The sequence below is a fragment of the Nyctereutes procyonoides genome, unplaced genomic scaffold (genome assembly GCF_905146905.1).
Source record: "Nyctereutes procyonoides isolate TBG_1078 unplaced genomic scaffold, NYPRO_anot_genome, whole genome shotgun sequence".
Taxonomy (NCBI): domain Eukaryota; kingdom Metazoa; phylum Chordata; class Mammalia; order Carnivora; family Canidae; genus Nyctereutes; species Nyctereutes procyonoides.
In genome coordinates this window covers 24,633,528-24,646,737 of record NW_026575121.1, presented here as the reverse complement: position 1 = coordinate 24,646,737, position 13,210 = coordinate 24,633,528, and the positions used below count along the sequence as shown (strand labels likewise).

Here is a 13,210-nt window from a genome sequence, read left to right as displayed (position 1 = left end):
AGAAACTAAAATAACCTGTTATACAATTAGTCACAAATACAGTCCTCGAGTTTTTTGCCCATACACATGAGTATTGTCTAAAACATGTCTTCTTTGCAGCAGCTAGGCCCTGCCACCACTGTGCTTGGCTGAGTTCACAAATCTGTTGTAACCTGTAGCTTCTCTGGCTCTCCTCTCCTGCTAAGCTTCGTTTCCTGACAGTAATTAAAACCTTCTGCCACTGCCATAGCTGCTGCTGCTGCTGGAACCGCATAGCCACCTTGGTTTCGTGGTTTGGCAAAGTATTGACTTCCACCACCACAGGGGCCAGAGCTTCTGCCTCCAAAATTTCCTCCTTTCATGGGTCCAAAATTTGAGGATTGATTGTTGTAATTGCCAAAATTGTTATAGCTTCTGCCACCTCCAAAGTTGCTTCCTTCATTACCAAATCCGTTATAGCCATCGCCACTGCCACCGTATCCACCACCACCTCGACTGCCACTGAAGCCACCTCGACCACTGAAGTTCCCTCCACGACCAAAGTTGTCATTGCCACCAAAACCACCTCCACGACCACCACCAAAGTTTCCAGAACCACTTCGGCCTCTTTGGCTGGACGAAGCACTAGCCATCCCTTGCTTCGATAGGGCTTTCCTCACTTCACAGTTGTGGCCATTCACAGTATGGGATTTTCGAATGACAATCTTGTCTACAGAGTCATGGTCATCAAATGTCACAAAAGCAAAACCTCTCTTTTTGCCACTGCCTCGGTCAGTCATGATCTCAATCACTTCAATTTTCCCATACTGTTCAATTTTCCTATACTGTTCAATAATCTCTTAGATAATGTTCTTCAGTGTCTTCTTTAATGCCACCAACAAAAATCTTTTTCACAGTTAAGTGGGCACCAGGTCTTTGAGAATGTTCTCAGGAGACAGCCCTCTTTGGTACCACGACTCTTCCGTCCACCTCGTGCAGCTGAGCGTTCATGGCCGGGCCCACCTCCTCCACGGTGGCATACGTGACAAACCCAAAGCCTCTGGAGCACTTGGCGTTGGGGTCTCTCATTACCACACAGTTCCTAAGCATCCCCCATTGCTCAAAATGGCTCCTCAGACTCTCATCAGTTGTTTCGAAGCTCAGACCTCCGATGAAGAGCTTCTGCAGCTGCTCAGGCTCTTTGGGAGACTCTGACTTAGACATGATGGCAGTGGGAGGGGAGACTTCAACGATGCTTACTTGGTGGCGTCCAGGGGCAGAAAAGCGAAAAATGGGATATATTTTATTTGGGATTATAACTACTCTCTCTCTCCCATTACTCTAGCTGAGAATGGAAACAAAGAAACAAACAAAAAACTAGTAAATAAACCCTATGAAAAGATCCAGTGATATCAGAAAATTTCTTGAAAGTTCATGCCAGTATTACCTAAATTTACCAAATCAGAAGAATGACTTGGAATACTTGTTAAGGTCAGACATCCAGGCATGGCTCCAGACCTCCTTAACAAGAAACTGTAGGGAGAGGGCCTGAGAATCCAGGCTTTTCTTAGCTATAGAAACATTAGATACTCTGATCTAAATTTTCATTTCAAGCTGATATTATTATCTTTCTATAATTCTAGTAAAATTAAAGTTATTTCAAACAAGTTAAATATTAATGACTACTCTATTCTATCCCAAATCCATTCTCTAGACAAGATATTCTTAGCATCAGCTGGCTAATCCACCAAAAGTTTGTCTTTAAGGTATGTCTGTAAATTATACATTTTTAAAGGTTTTCATTGGTTTCCTACATTATAAAATAGTTAAAGAAATTAATAATATAAATAATATTGCATTGAAGCAATAGATCAATGTCTCTGTCTCTCTATTAGATTTGAGATAGAAATAAGTTGAACTTTACATTTTTTACAAACTCTGCTATATTGAAATATACTTTAATTTATATCAATAAAATTCATCCACTTTAGAAATGCAGTTTTATAAGCAACACCATGATCATTATATAAATTTCCATCACTCTCAAAATTTTTATAATGCCCTTTCCAGACTTACATTAAAATGATAAATTAGAACTCACATTACCCACATATAAAATAACCCCAGTTGAATGAAGGACCTCTTCCCTGCTTTAAGTATCAATAATAAAGGTTTTATGATGCATTGAAAAGCCGAGACACCTGCACCCCAATGTTTATAGCAACAATGTCCACAATTGCCAAACTGTGGAAGGAGCCTCGGTGTCCATAGAAAGATGAATGGATAAAGATCTATGTATACAATGGAATATTACTCAGCCATTAGAAATGACAAATACCCTCCATTTGCTTCAACGTGGATGGAACTGGAGGGTATTATGCTGAGTGAAGTAAGTCAATCGGAGAAGGACAATCATTATATGGTGTCACTCAGATGGGGAATATAAGAAATAGTGAAAGGGATTGTAGGGGAAAGGAGAGAAAATGAGTGGGAAAAATCAGAAAGGGTGACAAAACATGAGAGACTCCTAACTCTGGGAAAGAACAAGGGATATTGGAAGGGTAGGTGGGCGGGGGGATGTGGTGACTGGGTGATGGGCACTGAGCAGGGCACTTGACAGGATGAGCACTGGGTATAATGCTATATGTTGGCAAATTGAATTCCAATAAAAATATACAAAAAAATAAAAAATAAAGGTGTTTATTGAAACATTAGAAATCAATTCTAATTATCTTCATTGTTTGGATGTAGAATAGAACTCACCCATTTAGTCCATATCAGTATAAAGTGTTTACCTTTCTGGGTACTCCAGAACATTCCTTTTTTTTAACCATAGCCAATGGGCGCAGTCTCCACCTGGAGGAGTATATATGGGAATGACAGTACTCTACATTACTTTTCATACAATGGTATCCTGGTAAATGTTTGATTAACTCTCTGAAAGAAAAAAGGAGGGGGAAAAAAAAGTCTGATTTAGAGTGTTTGACAATTCCAAGGAGTTGAATACTCCCACTGGCTAATGTCAAGCTAACTACATAACAACATGGTGAACTTTAAAGAGATGCTACCAATAAGGCTCTCACAAGCTTATGTAAGACAACTCATTCACACAACACTGCTCACAGCTCAAAGTAGAAATACCTTTTCTCTGATATAATAAATTAAAAGTAAAAATAAAAACAAAAGAAAGACCAGTCTTTAGAATTGGGATTACCTATATCCATAGAACTTATTCTTTGGTAATGAGATTTGACAGTCCTGTAACTATTTGTTATATTGTTTTTTAACTCATAAGATAATGCTATAAACAATAAAGAACTTCAGTACTCTATCAGATAAATTCTGCAAATCTGTTGTCCAATAAAATAATTTATCTCTCTGAACAAACACCTCTTCAAACAGAACAATATATTGTTCATCTGAATATACAAGCTTGATTATTAGATAATATACACATATCACAACTCACTTCCAGACCCTCACCTCATAGTGTCCAATAATTCTAAATGATTTTATCTTTCATAGTCTTGGCCCAAACACAATCACCTCTCACCGTGAAGACTGGTATTAAGTCACCTGAATCTAAAAACCAAAACCTTATAAATATGATTTGCTCACCAATCCCTTCTGCAACCCTACCGTGGCTTTGATACCAGGATGTCTACCTCTAATACAAACAGTTTAGGAGCACCTTAGTGGCTCAGTCAGCAGAGTGTCTAACTCAATCTTTGCTCAGGTCTGGATCTCAGGATCATGAGTTCAAGCTTCACATTGGGCTCCACTCTGGGCATGGAGCCTACTTAAGAAAATAAAAATAAGTAAATAAATGAAGTAAACAGTTTGTCTTTTAAACCTAACTTTGCTTGATCAAAAAAATTTTTGAGTCAACAGTTCAGAATTAAGTTTTCTTAGAAACTAAAGTATTGCTAACTTATAGTGATAGAGTTCTTGTGCTAATAGGAAGAGCCCTAGGTATCCTAAGAAGAAAGGACATTTAACTTCAGAATTGTCCTTTGCTGTTCTGATCCACCCATCTTTGTTGCCCCTGCTGAGCACGGCTACTTGTTTGAGTGTGGGGAGACTGTGGAGATGAGGCACAATTGAATTACCTACATTGGTTTCTTTTTTTTTTTAATTTTTTTTATTTATTCATGATAGAGAGAGAGAGAGAGAGAGGCACAGAGACATAGGCAGAGGGAGAAGCAGGCTCCATGCACCGGGAGCCCGACGTGGGATTCGATCCCGGGTCTTCAGGATCACGCCCTGGGCCAAAGGCAGGCGCCAAACCGCTGCGCCACCCAGGGATCCCCCTACATTGGTTTCTGACTCCACACTTGCTGTCTAACTGCCCTCAGGTTAGAACTGTATCAATCTATGTGGTCACAATAATTCCTTAAAGGCTATCTCTCCATCAAAATTAGACTTGACCAATAATAAACTAGACCATAATGACCTGAACACCGTATATTACATTTCTGGATATGTCTCCTATAACCAAACTCCTTAAGGAATGAGTCTTCTTTCGGATGCCAGAGGTGGAACAGTTTTGAGTACCCCACTTTACAGAGCCAGAATCAATGAATTCATTTGCTTTTGGCCTAAAAGGCAGAGGTTAATGATGCTCTCTCCTCCAGTACTCATTGTGAGTTGCCTATATTCTCTAATTCTGTCCTTGGACAGAACTATTCCAATTCATCAGATAAATGTAATTTTGAAAAAGGTCATATTAATATCCCTCTCAGAAGACCCCTCTGCTTCTATGTAAATGTGTGGGTAAAAATATATGAATGAATGAAATGAATGAAAGGGTTACATCTAACTCCTCATCTACTAATGTGTGTGTGTTTGTATAAACATATCAGAGTGAGGGTGAATCAAGAACCCTCTATAGCTATATATTTTTCCAAATATACAAGTAGTGTGTGTATGAGATGGAGGGGTATGCTGGTGAGCCAGAGAACTACCAAACATAGCTTCTTTTGCTTAAATGTAATGGACTGTGTACTAGGTAAAATGATCATTAATCATCAAACTATGGTTAATATCTATAGGATTATTTTTTAAAGAAAGGAAAGAGTCCAAAAGGAAACTTTATTCCTCTTTTCCCTTTGGTAGAATATCACTTTTCTGTGAGATTATTGAAATTGAGCTTTGAAAGTTGCAGAAGTTTTAAATAACCACAAAGGAAATGGAAGATTATTTCAGGAAATGATATGAACTTGGGGGACATTATTTTTCTCATAAAAAATGTTGGATAGCCATGGCTTTCTTTGTTGGGACCCTTAATTCTTTGGAACATATGGGTGGCATTTGTCACAAGATGGTAGTGGTGCTTTTAGGAAGCAGAGTACAGCCATAACCTGTAACCTTTCTTACTACGGATATTCATAAGTCACTGATTACTACATCATTGTTCATTTCTGTTATTGGTAGAACATTTTTCTGTTTGCAATGTGATCCTCATCTATATCATTCTTAAACCTCTCCTCTGACCCATGAGCCAGTTAGTTTTGGTGGTACTCTTTAGTTTCTCAAATTGTGTCACATTCAGAGATTCTCATTTTTTTTTCATTTTCATTAATATTTCTGTTGTTTATTTTCCCACTAACATCATCAGCATAAGCAAATAAAGCAAATATCTTGAAAATTCAGGACAAGAATTTGTGGCTTTAGGTGTAGGGGACAATAAACAGAACATAGGGACAGAACAAACCCTTTCATTTTGCACAATCACCTAAATTAATGGGGATGTTTGAGAGTGTCACTTGAATAATACATATAAGCAAAATATGCTTCTAAACTTTTTAAATTATCTCCTGAAGGTATTATAAACAAATATTTTTGATTCTGCACAGATCCAGTTATTTTTCCCTCGGTAGAAATAATGTTCACACATGATTTGATGAAGGCAGAATGAATGAAAACTAATAGTCATTCAAATTTCTGGGGACTCGTAACCTCATTTACTTCTCACAATATTATGTGATTGTGATAAAGAAATGGAATGTACCACAGATAAAGTGGCTATTTTCATTTCTATATCCTGTGTAGGATACTGTGTAGGTTGAGATAACCCAGGTTGAGTTGCAGGGATAAGAAGCCAAAAATCTCAGTGAATTCATGCAATGCAGGTTTATTTTTTTACTCACAATTGGTATCAGTTCAGGTCAATGTGTAAGATAGGGGGTGGGGAACACAGGGCTTCCAACTTCCATCATTCTTATTCTGCAAGCCAAGCTGCCCTAGCTTCCATAAGGAATGTTGCTTGGCACTTGAGAGTGTGAAGAGAGGGAATATCACAAATAAAAAATTAGAATTTCAAGGCTTCCGTTCAAAGTGACCAGCACTGTCCATTTCATTTACAAGTCAAGTAGTCATGCTTGACTTCATAGACCCCAGAAAGCACAGCCCTATTCCCACCTGCCAAAAAAGAGGAAAATGAAATGTATTTGTCAATAAACCTCAGGAGGTCCACAGGTACACTGCAAATTTTTGTGTGAAAACAAGAAAAAAGGTTTAAAAATACTGAAGTCATCTTCACTTAAGTTGTATACAATTTTTGAGTATGGTTGACACACAGTGTTACATTAGTTTTAAGTGTACTACATAGTAATTTGATAAGTTTATCCATAATGCTATGTTCACCACAACTGTAGCTTCTAGCTGCCCTGGTACATCCTCAGTGTCATTGACTATATTCCTCATGCTCTGCCTTTAATTCTTGGGACTTACTCATTCCATAACTGGAGGCCTGTATCTCCCATTCTTCTTTACTTGTTTTGCTCAACCCCTCACCAACCTCTTCTGGCAACCATCAGATTACTCTCTGTATTTATAGGTCTGATTCTGATTCGTGCCATTTGAGACACATATTTTATACTTTCAATTGATTTCCATCTATATACAATTTCTACATGCCTAAGCAAGCATAGGGCAAATCAATAGTAATATATTGAATAATTCTTAGAAATCAACAGATTCGGAATATTGATTAAGGACTCAGAAACTGGAGAACCCTAAGTACCTGCAACATTCTATTGTCTGAGGCTTCTTGATGCTTAAGGCAGTGGTGAAAAAATAAGAAAAAGTCCAGCAGGGGGAACCCCAAACTCAGTTACCAGTTCTGATCAAGAAGCATGTTTGTGTGTAAACCAAGAACCTACTTCAGTGACAGCATAACTAGTAACTAGACTGGGCAAAGACAGAGAGGTGTCTCCTCCTCTACCCCTAGATATTGTTACGATACAATCTCAGAGCATCTCATAATGCAATATTCTGCTCCAAATACTGTCCCTCAAGAGTATTCGTGCTCTGCCCTGTAAAATATCCATTTATTTACTCACATCCAGTAATTCAGGAAAGAAAGCTTCATTTGACAATTTTCATTTAACTAATACATGTGGGATGCTAGGCACTGCTACAAAAGGAAGGATTGAAAGATGAAGTATTCAGGATCTCTGCCCTGGAGGAGTTTTCTGTGATGAGGGTGGTGGAGAAGAAATGAAAATAAATTACAGTACCATATGGTTAGTGCTCTAACAACAGCCCAAAACCATTGCTAAGGCGACAAAAAAGAAGGAACTTTGCTTGAAGGAGCTCAAGGACTTTTTCATGAAACTGATTCTATAGTTGGAGTAGAAATTTTCCAAGTGAGAAAGGAAAGAAAGAAAGAAAAAGGAAGAAAGAAAGAAAAAGGAAGAAAGAAAGAAGAAAGAACGAAGAAGAAGAAAAGAAAGAAAGAGAAAAAAAAGAAGAAAGAAAGAAAGAAAGAAAGAAGAGAAGAAAGAAAGAAAGAAAAGAAAGAAAGAAAGAAAGAAAGAAAGAAAGAAAGAAAGAAAGAAAGAAGGGTGTTATAAAGACACATTGTAACACAGTGCTGGTGTTACCAGAAAGTAGTGATTTAATTGCAATTGAGGAATTAACGAGTTTTTATTGTTGCTGCTGTTAGTATTGTAGTTGTTTTAATTAAAGGAGGTAGATGATTGGATTTAATTCAAAAGAAAATAATTATCTGGCAAAACAATTACTTTAACATTAACTTTTTCCTTTTATTTAACTAGATCAGTGACTAAGTGCTACTTGCCCATCCCTTCCTAGATTTCTCTAGAAGCTCTAGTCATGCTGCTCATCCCTACGGGTATTGCACTTTGCACAGATAAATGTTTTTCTCCTCTGATCACCATGTCTAACAAATTTTACAATCCCCCTCCCTTTTTCCTAGATCCACACGGACTCTCTTCTGTTTCAGTGCCTCATTCCTCATCTCATCTCATTTCCTTTCCCTGTACCTCTTTTGGTTTGACTGACAGCTTTGGGATCACATACGTTTTGTCTTTCTTTGATTAAAGCTACTCTAGTAGATTAATTTATCTGGGTTTTAACTTGATAAATTATTATGTTGGAGTTAAGGAAAATACTAGTATTCCCAGTTTGGGGAAAAATACTAAGATATGTATTGAAACCTAACATCTCATTTGGAGGGTTGCCACTCTAATAATTAACTGCTGTTATTTCGGATTTAGTGAAAACCAATGAGGTTGAAAGCACATTTGCCCTACTCATCCATCCCACCTCCACCAGTACACTATATGTCAAACAGGATTCACATAGTGAAAATATAACAGGAAGCAAGTCTCAAAAGGTGGTGAAACATTTCTTAAGAGAATACTGTCATATAAAGGTTGTCATATTTTCTGTGCCCCGGACAGCTTCACTTTTGCATATGAGTGAAACCAAGCATAATAAATCTTTGTGAATTGATTACTTATTATTACAAACATATGAATGAAGTGTCAATGATTTTCCCTATTAAACATGGCACCACTTCTTAATATTCAAGATTACCTCATCTAATACTATGTAGGGTATTTAGGATTCATTTAGCCTATTTGGAAGTCAGAGTTCCATCCATACATGATTAAGGATATAATAGTGTTTGCCTTTGAATCTCCACATACATATCTAAATTTCTTTTTCAAAATTAATAAATATTTATTAAATTTTAACTCTACATCAGATATATTGTTATATGTAGTTTTAAAGGCAGGGTTACCACACCTTACTGTCATATTCACAAACAGAAAAAAATATTAAATAATTCATCTAGGAAATACTATTAGATGTAGGTTTGTATTTTACATGCTAACACAGATTATTCCCATTACCCATTCCTTAGTGTACTCCTCTGTCAATTATCTATTTCCTGAAGACCTGAAAGATATTATGGAATCTTCCAGCATCTTCCCCTGAGGTGCTCTGACCCTTCACATGAGTAGATCAAATATTGTGCAGTGTTTTCAGAGGGAATCGACTCCTGACTTACAAATGACCATTGTATTGACTTCATGATTTCTTTATAAAATAAGTTCCACAGAGGTTATCTCTGCTATTGTGGTAGAAGCCATCAAGAAAAGAAACACACTGAATGTTGCTGTTCTGAATAAGGATTATCTACTCACAGCCACTTCCTGGGTCATGATCAGTATGAAATTGATAAAGAACGACTTTCAATTTTTTTGTTAGAATTCAGCTCTGACCATTACTAGGCATGATACTTCTTTCTTTCACTTAACAGCAATCCTATACCAGTCTAGTTAGTATATCCTTCAGGTGGCAGCCTTCTCAAAGGGGACCCAGGAGACTCAATCATAAAACTACTTCAGAAACTTGGATCCTCTTGTTGGAATGATGTGGTTCTAGTTCATCAATATAATGAACTTGACTGAGTCTCTGTCCAGTCCTCCTATAGTACCCACACAGGCCAAAATAGGTACATAGTGATTCCACATAAATGTATAAAAATACCTTTTCCCTCTGGCACCTAGCCGCTTTAAACTAAAAGTTTGGATATGAGTAAAAGATGACTGAGAAGCAGAGGAAGTTATAGCTATTGGGATAGAATGTAGTGGTTTTGTGGTTGTGGAACATGAGTAAAAAAAAAAAACCCAGCACTTGCAAAGGGATTACCTTAGATGCTTGGTGGTATGGAAAATGGAAGGGACATTAATAATCTTTGTCTTTGAAAGTTTTTTTCTAGAGATTGACTAATGAAAAAATGCATTGGGGAAAGTCTCCTAAACTGTTGCAATTGCTTTAAATTTAAGTCAATGCTGGGTTCCCATCATTTCCCAGAGGCTCTGGTCATGATTTCATTGCCATTCCCTTTAGTTTTACTAAAAATTATATCAGATATAGCAGGATATGGCCCCAGCTCCAAAACCTCTTTCACAAAACACCTCCTCCCACCTCTGTCTCGATCATCTCTTTTGCCATTCTCCCACCCACTCCTTACTCATTCCATGGGATGGATACCATGGACAAAGGAGACAATTTGTCCTGATTTCTATCAGTAGTTTCTTTAAAAACAAAGACTGAAAGTGAATTATTTGAAATGAATTGAGAAGCCTCAGACATATCTGCTAGTCTAGATGACATGACAGAGGCACTGAGAGATGGAAATCCCATTTGGGGGCCCCCAACAATTTTTAATATGGTTGAATGCTACCATGTACACTTCCTTGACTATGTTTCTTGTATGGAAATTCAGCCATTATCTTGCCTCCTTCTTGAAACACAGTGGCTTACACATTAGAGGTGGTCACTGGAGACATTCACATGTTTAAGTAATTACCACCAAAAGATCATTTCACTCTTAGACCACTACAGAGACCTCTTTAAAGTGGCATCACCTTGGTTACTATGGGGAGCTTCTTGGAGATACCTTGCTCATTTATACTACCCGGAGGCTGTTATTTCTATAATAGAAGAGATCCAGTTACAGAAGGTAGTACAAATATTCCTGACTTTAGCTGAAGTGATCAACTATAACACTTCAGCTCAAAGAAGGCATTCAGGTCAGCCTCAGCTCATTGGCCAGCATTGTTATGAATGACAGACTTGCCATAGATACTTCCTTGTAAGCCATGGTAAAGTCTGAGCAATTATATATTAGTCTGAGCTAATAGACCATGTACTATCTTCATTAGTGCCTCAGGAAAAAAAAATGGCACAACAGAAATTTAAGTAACTTGATTTATTTTTCTTTCTTCTTTGGTTCTTTCTTTCTTTGTTCCTTTCTTTGTACCTTTCTTTCTTTTTTTTAAGATTTTATTTATTTCACAGAGGCAGAGACAGAGATAGCAAGCAGGGGAAGGCAGGCAGAGGGAGAGGGAGAAGCAGGCTTCCCGAAGAGCAGGTAGTGTGAGGAGCAGGGAGCCCAATCAGAACTCAATCCCAGGATGATAGGATCATGACCTGATGGCAGATGCTCTACTGACTGAGCCACCCAGGTGCCACTATGTGACTTGATTTCTTAAAGTAAATCTAAGCAACCTGGTTTTCTAAGGTAAAATCTCATGGTTTTTAGTTTTTATTTTTCAGTTTTTTTTTTTTTTTGTGGTCTATGACTTTGGGGGATATGGTTGAAGTGAATACTGTAGTCTGGGCTCTTCCTACTGGAGTCCTACTGATAGTAGCCCTAATTAAATACGGTATGAGATAAATTGAACAGATTGGTTCCCAACCTGTCAGATTAATCAGAGTGGCTGATGGAACAGTGCACACAAGGGAAAATTTGCCAGAATTCAAGACAGAGTAGAAGTAAGAGTTAGATATTATTGGGAAACAATTCTCCATATATATCTCATGTTTATGCATGTCTTGAGAGCAGTGGTACTGACCGCCCTTTTATTTCTGGGCTAACTTTTTCAAGGATATTTATATTAAACACAGCCTCAGAAGACAGACATAATGTTTCTGACACAGAGGAGAAAAGATTTGCTTACAGTCCTTTACAATATACATAGTATTTCCTTCCCGAGGCCAAAGCAAGTTTGGTTACTGTCCATTGTAAAAGGTTTGAGTTCAATGATCTCGGAGGTCCTCTCATGTAACATTCCTCATTACATGTCCAGGTATCACTAGCACCTATTCAGGTGACCCTATGGTATTTGAGAGTCAATGAACTGGTACAAGGAAATGCCAGTACTCTGGATACTGGTTATGCTGGGAGTAATAATTGCCCCTTTGGCTCTGCCTTAGGATTCTGATGCCTTTGGCCAGCACTTATTAACTGCAAAAGGCTAACTTCTAGCTTAAACCCAAGAGCTCCATATCTTCTGCCCACATCAAAGGAATGGCGATAGGCTAGATTTTTAGTTTGTATCTAGGAAAAAAAAAAAAAACAACAATTTCAAATCCTTCACAGTTTTTGACATAGATGGATGTCAAACTGTGAGACTATTTATCTTCCCCCCCAAACATGTTTTAATTGTATTCACCATTTTCCTCTTGCTACTAATTCTTTTTTTTTTTAAATGTTATTTATCCATTCATGAGAGACACACACAGAGAGAGACAGAGACAAAGGAAGAGGGACATGCAGGCTCCCCACTGGGAGCCTGATACAGGACTCCATCCCCAGACCCTGGGGATCGTGCCCTGAGCCGAAGGCAACAGACACTCAACCACTGAGCCACCCAGGTGTCCCTCTCACTACTAATTCTTATTCCAAACCCCCATGGCATCTCTGAATTACTGCTCAGTCCTCTGTTTTTTGATAAAAATCAATTATGTCCTTCTTGTTATAAGCCTTCAATTATTTTTCAAACTTAAATTATCACCCTTCCACTTCTATAATGTTTGGTGTCATCTAGCTTCTGCCAGTCTTTACAAATTTATAGGATATCTCTCTTCCTCTTGTTCACTATAGGCTGGCAACATAGCCATAGGTTCTTGAATACACACAGGACGCTCCCTTCCCAGAGTCTTATCACATGAACTGCTCCACCTGGGAGCAAAGGTTTCTCAGGTTCAGTGGAGGGCTCATCCTATCTTCTAGATGGGATTTCACCTCCTTGGAAAGACATCCACTAACCACACTACTGAAGCATAATGCATTTTGTTCTTATTTATTTTAAAATATTTTTATTACAAACAGCAATCTTTAAATATGTTGACACACATATTAACACCCTTCCCTATTAAAACATAATCCCTCAAAATGACTGTATTTGGAGATGGGACCCATAAAGGAGTGATTAGGTTAAAAAGAAGTTGTTAGAGGAGACCCTAATGGAATTTGACTGATATCCTTATAAGAAGAAGAAATGTGGTCACACAGAGAGACACCAGGGATGCACATGCACAGAAACAAAGCAAAACAAGCAAACAAAAAAAGTGTGAGGACACAGCAAGGAGATAGCCATCAGCAAGACAAAGAGAGACTCCTCAGGAAAAAAAATCCTATGGACAC

General features: G+C 37.9%; 1 pseudogene; it reads right to left on the bottom strand.

The window, feature by feature from the left end:
- Positions 1 to 204: 204 nt before the first annotated feature.
- LOC129516348 (heterogeneous nuclear ribonucleoprotein A1-like) lies at positions 205 to 1,182 on the bottom strand (annotated as a pseudogene).
- Between the last annotated feature and the right edge of the window lie 12,028 nt (positions 1,183 to 13,210).